A 13,665-nucleotide genomic window follows, 5' to 3' on the forward strand; every position below is an offset into this window, starting at 1 on the left:
TAATGATGTATATACTTATGTACACAGAATATATTTGGAAAGCTATATAAGAACCTTGTGACTGGATTCTTTGACTTATAATATAAGGGGAAAAGTCTTACATTTCTCAGTAGGCTTTTTGTTACTTTTAATTTTTTTAAAATTTAATTCAGGAAATAAGATAAAGGCACATTTTTCGCAGAAATATATCCACATTTGTTTTTTAGTTTGCACTATAATAGATATCCATGACCAAATTTCTTTCTAGACAATATCTTCTGCTCATGTTCATGCTGATTCTTCAACCTGGAATGCTTTTTCTCTGCCAAAATCTAATTCTTCTTTCAAGGTCATTTGAAGTCTTGTCTAAATTTTTTTCCCAATTTCCCCCACAGGAACAGAAAAATAAAATCATACTCTAATGTGTAGTTCTTTCCTTGCATATCTCTTTTGATACTGAGCTATTTTGTTATAAGATTTGGATACATGAATTATCAGATCGTGAACCCCTTGAAATTAAGAATTATCTTATATTCATCTTTGTTCCACAAAGTCTGGTTCTATCTGGGATAGAGTAACACAATCAATTATTGACCTTTGGTTGAGTCATTCCTTGGTGACATGTGAAATGATATCTTCCAATTTACGCAACTACATTCAGATCTCAAAGGCTTCCATACACTTACTTTTCCCTCTCAAATTAAAAAGACACACAAATAAGAAAATTGGCATGCTTTCAACCCATAATAAAATCCCTAATACATGTCTTTTTCAGTGGGATTGGCAATGGCCTTACTACATACCAGCTACACACCAGTTCCTAGATTTATCTTAAGTCAATCTCTTTCAGCATTTAGTTTCATTAGCAGTGATGTGATAAAAGGAATCAGTTAGTAAGATGCACATTAAATATTTCTATCATTTCTGGGTATAGAAATTCTTTGGAAAATGAGAAAAATACATACAGTGTAAAAAATATTACCAGACTTATTTTTAATAGTAACCAATAGTAATATTGTGCTTGAACCATTTATAGAAGGTAAAATCTTTAAGGCAAGATAAAGAGGTAAAGTTCTATTTTATTAAGAATATTTATTAAGTGTAACATTTTTATAAACCTATCTGCTAATTCTGAAACCAGGAAAACACTACAAACAATAATATGCCGAGTACTGAGCAGATTAATGAATGAATATAAATAAAACACTTGAGCTTAAAGCCGTTATATAAATTTTATCATGATAGACTTCAAAGCAGGAAGAAAAAAAAAAACTTGTCCACAACTTGAGTGAATGATGTAAGAAATGGCTAAAGCAGATGACTTAGGTCATAGCTTAAAAATTTGCTAATGATAATGGATGAGAAACTATGGTTAAAACAACTTCCCAGACAAAACTACTGAGATGTGAAAAACACTGAGAGAACTACATACAACAGCGGCACCGGAGCCATAAATCTCCTGCATCCTCCCAGATGGCTGTGTTGTCCAGTATAAAATATGTATGAGAGATTTATATGCATTCCTTTTATGCAGTGTTTATGTAGCTTTAGCTGGGAACCTATGCCACATCATTAATCTTCAGGGAGGCCTTTCTGTTAATTATTCGCCAAAGCACTTCTGGAGAAGTCAGTGTGAGTATTCAGCTCATATTAAAGGTAAACAATATAGCATAGGTGTGTGTATGGCTTGACTACAATCACAGAGATGAGGTGAGGAAGACAAAGTCTGCACATTAAGTGTTGCCTTTTCACCATTCGCTCAAAATAATTGTGATTTTTACCTTTCACCCTAAAAGTCCATCAAAATGTAGTGTAAATCTAGTAATACTCTCTGGACTACTTGTGTGTCCACTGCCTTCAGTGTTTTTTCTCTTGTTTAATCCTTGAGATTAATGGAGGAAAAACTAAAGTGTAACCAGCATGGTAGAATCCTGAGGCATTATCTTGCATTGTGGATGGAGGAGGAAACACTTTAAAAGATTTTCCTGAGTTTAAAATATACCTTTTGGGGGCGCCTGGGTGGCGCAGTTGGTTAAGCGTCCGGCTTCAGCCAGGTCACGATCTCGCGGTCGGCGAGTTCGAGCCCCGCGTCAGGCTCTGGGCTGATGGCTCAGAGCCTGGAGCCTGTTTCCGATTCTGTGTCTCCCTCTCTCTCTGCCCCTCCCCCGTTCATGCTCTGTCTCTCTCTGTCCCAAAAATAAATAAACGTTGAAAAAAAAATTAAAAAAAAATAAAATAAAATATACCTTTTGAAAACGTTTCTGAAAAGTTCTCAATTTTTGGAGAATTCCTCTGGGTTTGGGCATATAAATTAAACCAATATGAATAACTCTACTAATCTTGCTAGATATGGTTTGGATAATTTGTAGGGTGATTTTTGTTTTGTGTTTTCTTTTTTCTTTTTTTTCCTCATCATGTTGAGGTGATATGATATGTATGCATCCTCATCATCTTGAGGTGATATGAGGTGATATGTTGAGGTTGAAATAAGTAGAAATGTGTGATATTAAATTCTGGCTGTTATATAGTAAACTTACTTCACAGTATATATAGTTAGCAGCTTTTAAAATTCCCTTTACCTTTTCTCTACTATGGTGTTTTCATCAGGCAAAAAAATAAGTTGAGAGTAGAATGGGTCTCAGGGGAATCTGTGGCAAGATCCATGGCATTGTTCTGGACCCAATGACTGTTGCTATTGTTCGTGTTGCTGACATGCACCTCCGTACGCACCCTGCCCTCCTAGAACCAGGGCTATAGCAATTCAGGTCAAAGGAAATTCAGTCCTAGAACCAGAGCTATAGCAATTCAGGTAAAAGGAAAAGTATCATCCTCCTCCTTTCCCTCTGTGCAGCAAGTCATTGGCTGGTGGTCTCAGTTCCTGAGACAGGCCAATAACCTGCCCACACCTATGACATTCCCGAAGAGACTTAGGCAAGGCCCAGAAGTGTTGACAAGTTCAGCCAGTTTGGGTATGTCATGAGTTTACATCACCCAAAATGTCATATAAAAATATATCCTCTAGGGCACTGGAGAGTATAGCATGCTCGCTAGTGACCAGAACACAATGGCCAAAATCTTTGCAAATGGTGTCATGAACTGCTTTGTGTTGTCAAGAGCAGAGGTGCATAATTTCAGCAGTGATATCTTTACTGAATATTACCTAAAGATTATTTTGTTTATGTTGCTGGGTGGGGGGTCAGCAGCTGCATTGGGAACTAAGTTGTTGGAAATTGATGGAGTAAATAAGGGGGTGAACTCTTGGAGGAGGATTGAAACTAGCCTATATAAAGATAGAAAAGAAGCTCCTCAAAGGCTTGCCTATTGAAATGTTTTGCATATTTGAGAACTCCAGAATTTAAGTTTCTCCGGAGTATGAGTTTGTTAAAAATGACATCATAAAGAGTAGCCATACTAGGCTGCATTGGCATGGGTAGCAGTGTCAACCTTAAAAGTAAAATAGCCAGTTATTTTACCACCAAAATGGGTCTATTCAAGAATAGCAGAATAGTTGCAATTCAGGACATCTAAAGTATGGAAAACCATAGGCAGGTCAGGAGATCAAAAAAGAGGAATGCTGCTTTATAGAGAAAAGGAGGAGATTGGAAGGAGCTGCTTTGAACAAAGTCCATTGGAGGAAAATGAGAGGTTAGGGTGGTGATAGTTTCTCATTGGCTCAGTTGCAGTGTTTTCTTATTGGTTGAGCCTATTGGGCAAGGAGAAATTTTATCCTCTTCCTGCTGAAGTAATAAAATAGGTTTCTTCCTTTTGGAGTTGGCAATTGACCAAGAGTGGTAGGATGGGAGAGCTCCTCCTTCTGGCCTCCTGTCCACATTTTATTAAAAAAAATTAATGTTTATTTTATTGAGAGAGAGAGAGAGACAGAGACAGAGAGAGAACAAGTGAGGAAGGGGCAGAGAGAGATGGAGACATACAATCCGAAGCAGGCTCCAGGCTGTGAGCTGTCGGCACAGGGCCTGATGTGGATCTCGAACTGCGAGATCATGACCTGAGCCGAAGTCCGAGGCTTAACCGACTGAACCACCCAGGTGCCCCATCCTGTCTGCATTTTAAATGAGTTTTATTCAGTCCTGGAACAGATAGGTTCTGTTATAGCTGGAAAAGATTAAGGTAATATTCAAAATAATAACTTATATAACACTTAGTACCTAGGATAAATGCTAGTGCTCGTGAATAGAGTCTGAATATCATCTCTGGGAAGCATGAACAATTTCCCCCCAAATAAGTATTTGTTGTTGTTGTTGTCTTTAATATACAATACCATTTTACAGCCTGTATAAAATGTTCCCCTTGCACAAAGAACATATTATAAATACCTGGCAAAGATCTATGATTTTAGGAGACATTTGTTTCCTTGATCTTGTGTTTCCTTATAAGAATATTTTGCTTTTTACATTTGGAAAATCTAATTCATAAAATAACAGTTAAGGGGAAAATAGTACAAATTTACAACCAAGTTTTTATTTTATTTTATTTTATTTTTATTGAGGTATAATTGACATACAACATTATATGAGTTTCACATGTACAAGATAATGACTTGATATTCGTCTATATTGTGAAATAATCATCACGATGAGTCTGGTTAACATCTGTCACCATACACACAGAATTTTTTTCTTATGGGAACTTTTCTGCTCTCTTAGCAACTTTCAAATATGCAATACAGTATTATTAACTATAGTCATCATGCTGTACATTACGTATCCAAGGCATATTATCTTACACCTGAAAGTTTGCACCTTTTGACCCCCTTAGTCATTTTACCCATCTCCACCTCCCCCCCAGGCAACCACCAATCTGTTCTCTACATCTATGCACTTGGGTTTGTTTTTGTTTTTGTTCAAGTTACACATATAAGTGAAAACATACAGTATTTGTTCTTTCACTGTTGGACTTTTTTCACTTAGCATAATTCCCTCAAGGTTTATCCAGGTTGTCATAATACAATCAACTGTTATATCTACTAGGAATCGGAGGGAGAAACAAGTAATTAGGGACCGCTTGGGAAATGAGTAAACATAAGACCTTGGGAAAGAAAAAAGGACACTAATAAGTTATAACAAAAATCTTGCTGCATAGCCTTATTCAGTATATTACACCTAGAAAAATAACAATAATATGCCATATAAATAATCATTCTTTGCTTTGATAAAAATATTTTTTATTGTGAATATGGCACTGTTTCAATGGGCATCTATTGAATATTGCAGTTCTTTATAGATACCAGTTACTAAGAGTTACAATATTTTATTATTTTTTGAAAATTAGAATTCAATAGGTGATATTTCCTTTCTTTGCTTAATTGCAAAGCTTGGTACAGTATCTCTGTAAGAAATTGGTTTTAGCAAGGGCTGTATAAATTTCATAAGAATATTATCAGTTTCACTTCGGATTTAGTTGCACACACCAGAAATTGCAATTAGTAGTTTAAGTTTACAAGTACTTATTGTCACATATTAGGTCTCTCATGAAATTGTTGGAAGGCCAGAATAGTAGACTACAGCCTGTGCTTCTAGAAATAGCTTTTAGGCGCCAGTGTCACTCTTCCCCTGTAAGGTGGTTAAAGCTTTCACAACCCCTGCAGGAAGGTGTGAAATCTCCTGACATGTGTTGAGAGCAAACCATGCCACTTCTACCACCATCCTTGCCAGCAAAGCAATGCTTCACATCCTGTTCTCATGCTTCACCGTGTTTCATAGCCAAATGCCCTACAAGAGTACCTGATTTGTGGAATCTGAATTATATCCAGGATCCTGGATGCATGTGAATCGGGGAAAAATAGTGACGAGCATTCCAGAATTTGCAATGCTGGAAGGCATATTTACTGGGAGTTGGAGTTGTCTTTGAAGGAAACATTCCCCAGGTTCTGCCCCAATTTACCCATTAGTGAGCTCCACAAACAGACTTCAGAGGCAGCAGAAATGGCAAGAATAACTAACATACTCCTACCTAACATAGTGCAACCATCTCTCCTACAAAAGATGCATTTATCATGTGGTGATGATCATTCTTCCTCTGGTTCAGGTACAATTTCAACCTGATGTCTTGTAGCTTATAAATTTAAATTTTATTGCCACCGCCATGGCATATTGAACAAAGGAAATAAGTGTGTCGTTATCATAGTCCTTTTTAAAAATTTTTAATGTTTACTTATTTTTGAGAGAGAGACAGAACATGAGTGGGGGAGGAGCAGACAGAGGGAGACACAGAATCCGAAGCAGCCTCCAGACTCTGATCTGTCAGCACAGAGCCTGACGTGGGGCTCAAACACACGAACTGTGAGGTCATGACCTGAGCTGAAGTCGAACGCTCAACCGACTGAGCCACCCAAGTTCCCCATCACAGTCTTTTTAAGTTGTGAAATCATGGGGCGCCTGGGTGGCTCAGTTGGTTAAGCGTCTGACTTCAGCCCGGGTCATGATCTCACGGTCCGTGAGTTCGAGCCCCGTGTCGGGCTCTGGGCTGATGGCTTAGAGCCTGGAGCCTGCTTCCGATTCTGTGTCCCCCTCTCTCTCTGCCCCTCCCCCGTTCATGCTCTGTCTCTCTCTGTCTCAAAAATAAATATATGTTAAAAAAAGTTGTGAAATCATAGTTTAGGAGTTTCCTTTGACACTATGTTCTATGACTAGTTTTGTGCTCCAAGTATGTGCCTTTTATATGAGTTCAGTGTGAGTGGTGCCTGAATAGGGCCCTGGGGCTTGTACATTGCAGAGGCTCTTCTAATCTTACCATGATTATTTATGTCTTCCTCCTTTCACTGACCATTACAGTTTCCTTTATTTTCATCTAAAAGGTCAACTCAGGTATCTGTGCTTGATAGGGTAAGTCAAAAACATTATCCCTGAAAAGGTTGGGCTTCAGTACTCCTGCCTGTATTAAGTTGATGTAGCTTTTCACCAACTTTAACCTTGGATATAAGATCCCAAAAGATACCCTAAAGAATTCTCTAGAATTCACACATGTCTTTCCCCCCATTATGTAGCAGAAACGCTAACTCCTCTTGATAGTAAGGATCGATCACCCAAGCCAGTAGAGCAAACTCTTCTCTGACCCTTGGCTCAGAGACTCAAAGGGCCCAAATGACTAGATGGCACTCTTAACTTGCAGCTAAATGGAACAACTATTGTATACCTGGACAGAAACACCACTCCCTTAGACTAGCTCTCTAAACTAAAAGACTTTTAATTAAAAACAAGGGAAAAATGAATGTGAAGGGTCTTTGAGTATAGGTTGGGAGAACTATTTTGTCTACCTCTTGGTTCCCAGACCTATGTATTCCAACTAAAGGTTAATTGATCTCATGTATTGTTCTCAACTCAGAGAAATATGTGCATCCTTTAAGAAAGGTTTCAGACCCTATTAGATCTTATTATCTAACTGGTGCTATGACCAATGCTTCACTAATAAATAGTCTTGAAAGCAGTAAGTAGCCACGTGGTAAAAATAAAATAGTATACATTACTCACCAAATCTGTTGAGATAAATTTCAAATGGGTCAGGGTTTTAAAAACAAATATATAAGTATTAAAATAATAATAACAAAGTGAAAGTTTTTACAACTTTTATTAAGAGTAGGGAGAATTTTTCTACCCATAATTTTATCCCCCCTAAAGGAATTAAAGAAAAGATGGATAAATTTGACAATATAGAAGCTAAAAGGCATTACTACAGGAAATGACATTCTAAGAAAAGTACACAAAAGCAAAAGTAAAAATTGATAAACTGAAAAATATATGTCCATATTGTACAAAAAGATTGAATATTCCTAATGTGTGAAGAGAGTCTACAAAAAAGAAAACAAAATGTGACACAAAAATTTGCAAAGAAAACCCCAATTACCAAGGAAAGATAAAGAAATGCCAAATTTTATGTTATTCCTGCCAGCCTAAAATGGGATAATTATAGCAAAATAAAAATGAATAATTACTGAAATGGATTTTACCCAATCATATATACAAAGTCCATGAGGGTTTTTTTTTTTTTAAGAGAGAAAGTGAGAGAGCGCGAGAGAGGGAGAGGACGAGGGAGAGAGAGACTTTTAAGCAGGTTCCACGTTCAAAACACAGGTTGATGCAGAGCTCTAACTCATGATCTCCCGATGAGATCATGACCTGAGCAGATATCAAGAGTTGGACGCTTGTGCTCGCTTCGGCAGCAAGTATACTAAAAAAAAAAAAAAAAAAAAAAAAAAAAAAAAAAAGTTGGATGCTTAACTGACTGAGCCACCCAGGCACCACCGAAGTCCATGAATTTTTGTTTTTTTTGGTTTTGTTTTTTTTTTTTATTTTTTTTTTCAACGTTTTTTTATTTATTTTTGGGACAGAGAGAGACAGATCATGAACGGGGGAGGGGCAGAGAGAGAGGGAGACACAGAATCGGAAACAGGCTCCAGGCTCTGAGCCATCAGCCCAGAGCCCGACGCGGGGCTCGAACTCACGGACCGCGAGATCGTGACCTGGCTGAAGTCAGATGCTTAACCGACTGCGCCATCCAGGCGCCCCAACCATGAGTTTTTAATGACACAAAAGATAAAACTTTATTGGCTATCAGTGAACATTTTTGGGAAACCAAATGTGTACTTTTAACCACTATACTATATAGCTACTAATTAATAGAATATACTCTTTTCTATGGACTTCCAGGAAATCAGAAATAAATTTGCAACTTGACCTTAGCAATTTATCTTCCCTGTGAGCCAACTGACTACTTCTATTTGTTTGCATCTGTGGTTTATAAAACACTTACATTTTTTGTGCAAGCCACTTCCATTCCTTTATAGAAGAAGATAAGGCCCTATAAAATAATATTTTTCTCAATAAATGTGACTATATAGCCTCACTGATATAAAGAAAGAAATGAGAGGCTGAACGACAGAGATTCTGAGGAGAAACCAGAATAAAATTCTTCCTGAATGTAGGATATGATTATTTGTGCCGTAGACTAAGAGATGGGCTGAAGACTGAGGAAAGACAAAATGGAAGGTCAGCTTTGGGAATTGAAGACAAAGCTCATGTTAGCAACCAATGATGTGTTGTAGTAAGTGGCCAGGGAAAGCCAATCTTCCAAGACGAATGTAATGGAGCCATGACAGATTATATTTAGCCTGAATGTTATTAGATGCAAGCAAAGTAGGAAAGAGGAAATAAATGAATTAGTATCACATTTAGTAGAGACGTAATTCACCACATCACTCTCTGTGTAGGACAAAACTGATTAATCAGATTTATTTAGTAGTTCCGCTCTTTCTTTATCTCTCTCATTCAGTACAGTGGCAATTTATCTACAATTTTCAAAACTGTATTTAATGGAATATACATCAGAAAGGTGATAAAATACATGTTATCTTCAGAAAAGTATATGAAAAACTACTAAAAAGTATTGAAGTTAATGTTGCTAGAAGCCAATAGATATAAATAGGTGACCTATTAATAGGTATAAGTGTTAATGAACCACAAATATTGTAGCAAGCAAGTAATAAAAAAGAAAGCGTTATGTAAGGCTTTTATGAAGAAGACTGAAATTAATTTTCAGTGCAATCTAGGAAAGGAGGTGTAATTTGAATTCAGAAGATCAAAGGAGAAGGTAAACATACACCCTGGACCTTAGAATAAAGAAAAGAAGAAAACGGGGATGTTAATGCAAGGAGCTCATCAATCACGGAGCTATGATGATTTCATGAGATTATTGTAGATCTGGAGACATAAAATAGACTCTTGAAAAGATGTAGAGGAGATGTGAATAAGCAGAATGGAAGGGAGAGGATAAAGTAAATGGATTCTATCATGGGATATAATCAACTGTTTAATTTAAATCCCATATGCCCCATTTGATTATGTTGACAAGTGAAAAGCACATTCATCTAAATTTTTAAAGTATTTAGACATTAACCAATATAATATGAGTCATCTAAATGGTACATTGCAAATAAAAATTAGATCAACCATTTAAATTGAAGCAATAAGAAATGACATTAAATTATTCAATGACAAATAACTCTATCCAGTTAAATGTCATACACATTTTTAAGGAATTCACTTGTCAGAAAGATAGCTAACTGCTGAAATGATAAAGAGTATGGTAAATGCAGAAAAGGTCAATTAGTAATCTACTGTTTTTGAAAGCAACATCTTCTGGCATTTATTCTATTATAGTTGTGCTATTCTGTTTTATTTATAGAATGAAGATGGATAACTTTCATGACATATGCATCTCTCAAGCAGACTGAAAAGAAATTATGTTTAATATTTACATTTAATGAAATCATAATACACTGCTAATCAAATTGTTACCTTTTAAATGGTTGGATGGAAAATCAGGGCTAAAACATTTGGAAGGAAAAGAAAGTAACTTCTATAATATTTGTGACACAGACCTTAAATTAGCAAATTAAAGAACTCATTGCAATAATATATAGCCAAGTCTGTTTTGAATATTTTTAGCAATTGCCAAACTATTTTTGAATTCACTTATATAAGTTCAGGTTGTAATCACAACTAATTCAAAAGAATCATCCAAAGATAACAAGAATAGTATGTTATGTTATTATCCAGAAGGGACTGAAATAATCCTTTTTTTTAAATGTTTATTTTTGAGGCAGAGAGTGAGTAAGGGAGGGGGACACAGAATCTGAAGTCGGCTCCAGGCTCAGAGCTGTCAGCACAGAGCCTGACGAGGGGCTCGAACTCAAGAATCGTGAGATCATTACCTGAGCCAAAGTCAGATGCTTAACCAACTGAGCCACCCAGGTGCCCCAAGAGAGGACTGAAGTAATTCTAAATGATGGCTTTTTATTTTCAGTGTGAAAAAACCTCCCTGTTCCCACTTTATGACTTTTAGATTGTTAATGAAATTGTTTCTGTTTGACTGAATAATACCCCTTATGGACAGAACATACATTCCAAGACCCCCAGTGGAGGCCTGAAACCACTGATAGTACCTGTCAGAAAACACTATGTATATACCACTGAACAATATATATACTATGTTTTTTCCTATACATACACACATGTGATAAAGTTTGCTTTATAAATTGGGCATAGTAAGAGATTAACAATAATAATAATAAAATAGAATAATCATAAAAATAGCACTAATAAAAGTTAAGTGAATATGGTCTCTTTCAAAATGTCTTAAGGTACTTCACTCCCCCTTCTTATTCTTGTCATGATGTGTGATGATAAAATGTCTCCATGATGAGATGAAGCAGGGTAAATGATGTTGGCATTGTGTGGTAACATTAAGCTACTATTGACCTTCTGACAACACATCACAAGTATCATCTCCTTCCTGACCAGGGTTGATGGGGTAACTGAAATTGTGGAAAGGGGAGGACTACTGCATGTAATATGTCAAAAAAGGACTTCACGGATGCGATTAAGACAATGGGATTTGAGATGGGTTGACTTATCTTAGCTATCTGGTGGCCCCAGTCTAATCACAGGAGCCCTTGAAAGTCACACACTTTCCCTGCTGAGATTAGAGAGAGATGCCTCAGAGGAACCGGAGGCAGAAGAGATATAACATTGTGAGAAGTATTCCACCTGTTCTTGCTGGCTTTGAGATATACCATTACCAGGAAGGAGGCCTCTGGGAGTTAAGGTGGGGCTGGGGTGACAGCCAGCAAGTAAACAGGACCTATGCTGCATGCCAACAACTTGAATGAGACTGGAAACAGATTTTCCCCTTGGATCTCCAGAGAGGAATACAGCTCTGGCGAAACCTTGATTTTGGCCTTGTCAGACATGAGCAGAGAGACCAGCTGAGGACATGGGACTTCTGATCTACAAAACTGTGAAAAATAAATTCATGTTGTTTTAAGTGATGAAATGCTTAGTAATTTGGTACAGCAACAGAAAACGAATACAATGTTTTCTCAGCTTTTCTTATGTGAATTTTTATATGAAAATATTTTTCCTACTAGCTGGAGTTTTAAGAGGGTATTGCTACATATAATCTTGGGTTACTTGCTCTAAAATGCCCTCTATTTAATTGTCTATATAACATGATTTTAAAGGAGTTGAATGATAGCATGACAAAATAGAAATAAAAGCTTAAAAACTTTTCAACTGATACAACTTGTTAGCTCTGTTAATTATGTTACACAAACTTCGAATCTTCTACTTACCCTTTTATTATTTGGTGACAATGTCTATACAGAATTGAGAGAATCTATATAAAAGTAGCATAACACAGGATTTGAAACATATGTATTTAATAAAGTCAGTTTCCTTATCATCTGCCTTTCTTGGACAAAATTGCCTGCCCTACTTTTCTACACATAATTCCTGATGATTTATTTGGGTTAAGAGACCTTATTTATATATTTATTTATTTTGTGTATGACTTATTTTCTTCTAATAATAAGAATGTCTTTGCTTAAATTAATACATAAACAACTCCACAGCCATCACATTGTCATTGTTTGCATTCTTACGGATTTATGTGATGAATATTTTTTTTATTTTATGAATTTTTTTCTGGGCATATTTTGGTGGAAGTAATGAAAGTTAACAGTGGGAGTGCCTGGGGGGCTCCATCCATTAAGTGAACGTTTCTTGGTTTCCGCTCAGGTCATAATCTCACGGTCCAAGAGTTCGAGCCCTGCATTGGGTTCCGAGCTTCCAGCACAGAGCCTGCTTCAGATCCTCAGTCTCCCTCTTTCTCTGCTCCTCCCCCACTTTCGCACTCTCTCTTCCTCTCTCAAAAATAAATAAAATTTAAAAAAAGAAAGAAAGAAAGTTAACAACAGTTTACTACAGGGAAGTAATACCTAACATTATATCTGGGACAAGCAGTCATAGTTCTGGGAAATCTAGACAGATGGGGCAGAAAGAGAGAAGAGTATTCAGCAAAGGAAAATGAGAAAAGATGATTCAAGGATAACCCTTATTTACTTAGTGATTTTTTCCTTAAGTTTAACCATACCTGAAATTACAGATTAAGTACATACTTTCTATAGGTACTCCATTTTCTTTTTTTTCAACATTTATTTATTTTTGGGACAGAGAGAGACAGAGCATGAATGGGGGAGGGGCAGAGAGAGAGGGAGACACAGAATCGGAAACAGGCTCCAGGCTCTCAGCCATCAGCCCAGAGCCCGACGCGGGGCTCGAACTCACGGATCGCGAGATCGTGACCTGGCTGAAGTCGGATGCCCAACCGACTGCGCCACCCAGGCGCCCCTAGGTACTCCATTTTCTTAAGAAACCAAGCAGAACTTGTAATAATTTAAGGTCTTTAGAAATTTGAGAATATTATATATATTTCTCTTTTTATTCCTCTTATGAAGTCATGTTGTAATACTCCTCTATTTCCTTCATATATGAATAATTCCTGTGGGCATCTATATAGTATGTAATATCAGGAAATAACAGATGATCAATGTGTGGTTTTATTATCCACTGATGACAAACTTTTTAAATATATTTATTTAGTCTAAATAAAGCAGAAAAAATAGGAACAGTAAAGTTTCCACTCTCTCTTGGAAAAATGTAGGCAATTATTTTCATCTAATACTATATAAGCAACTTAAGTATAGATTTCATTTTGGGAGGGAGTGATTTCAACGTTTATCTTTTATTTTATTTTTATTTTCTTATTGCTAAATCAAGCAGTGATTCTCTCCAGTATTTACTTCGTGCTGTGGAAAATAGAAAACAAATGCCG

The 13,665-nt window shown here is 36.6% G+C and overlaps 1 long non-coding RNA gene across 1 annotated transcript in view; it reads left to right on the plus strand.

Moving 5' to 3' along the window:
* The window catches only part of LOC122476122, a 120,338-nt gene extending 108,272 nt beyond the window's left edge, over positions 1–12,066 (plus strand). Inside the window, exon 4 of the long non-coding RNA XR_006295395.1 lies at positions 10,177–12,066. This is a non-coding gene — a long non-coding RNA (uncharacterized LOC122476122). The remainder of the gene's footprint in view (positions 1–10,176) is intronic.
* Positions 12,067–13,665: the final 1,599 nt, after the last annotated feature.

This window comes from Prionailurus bengalensis, chromosome B1 (assembly GCF_016509475.1).
Source record: "Prionailurus bengalensis isolate Pbe53 chromosome B1, Fcat_Pben_1.1_paternal_pri, whole genome shotgun sequence".
In the NCBI taxonomy this organism is placed as follows: Eukaryota; Metazoa; Chordata; class Mammalia; order Carnivora; family Felidae; genus Prionailurus; species Prionailurus bengalensis.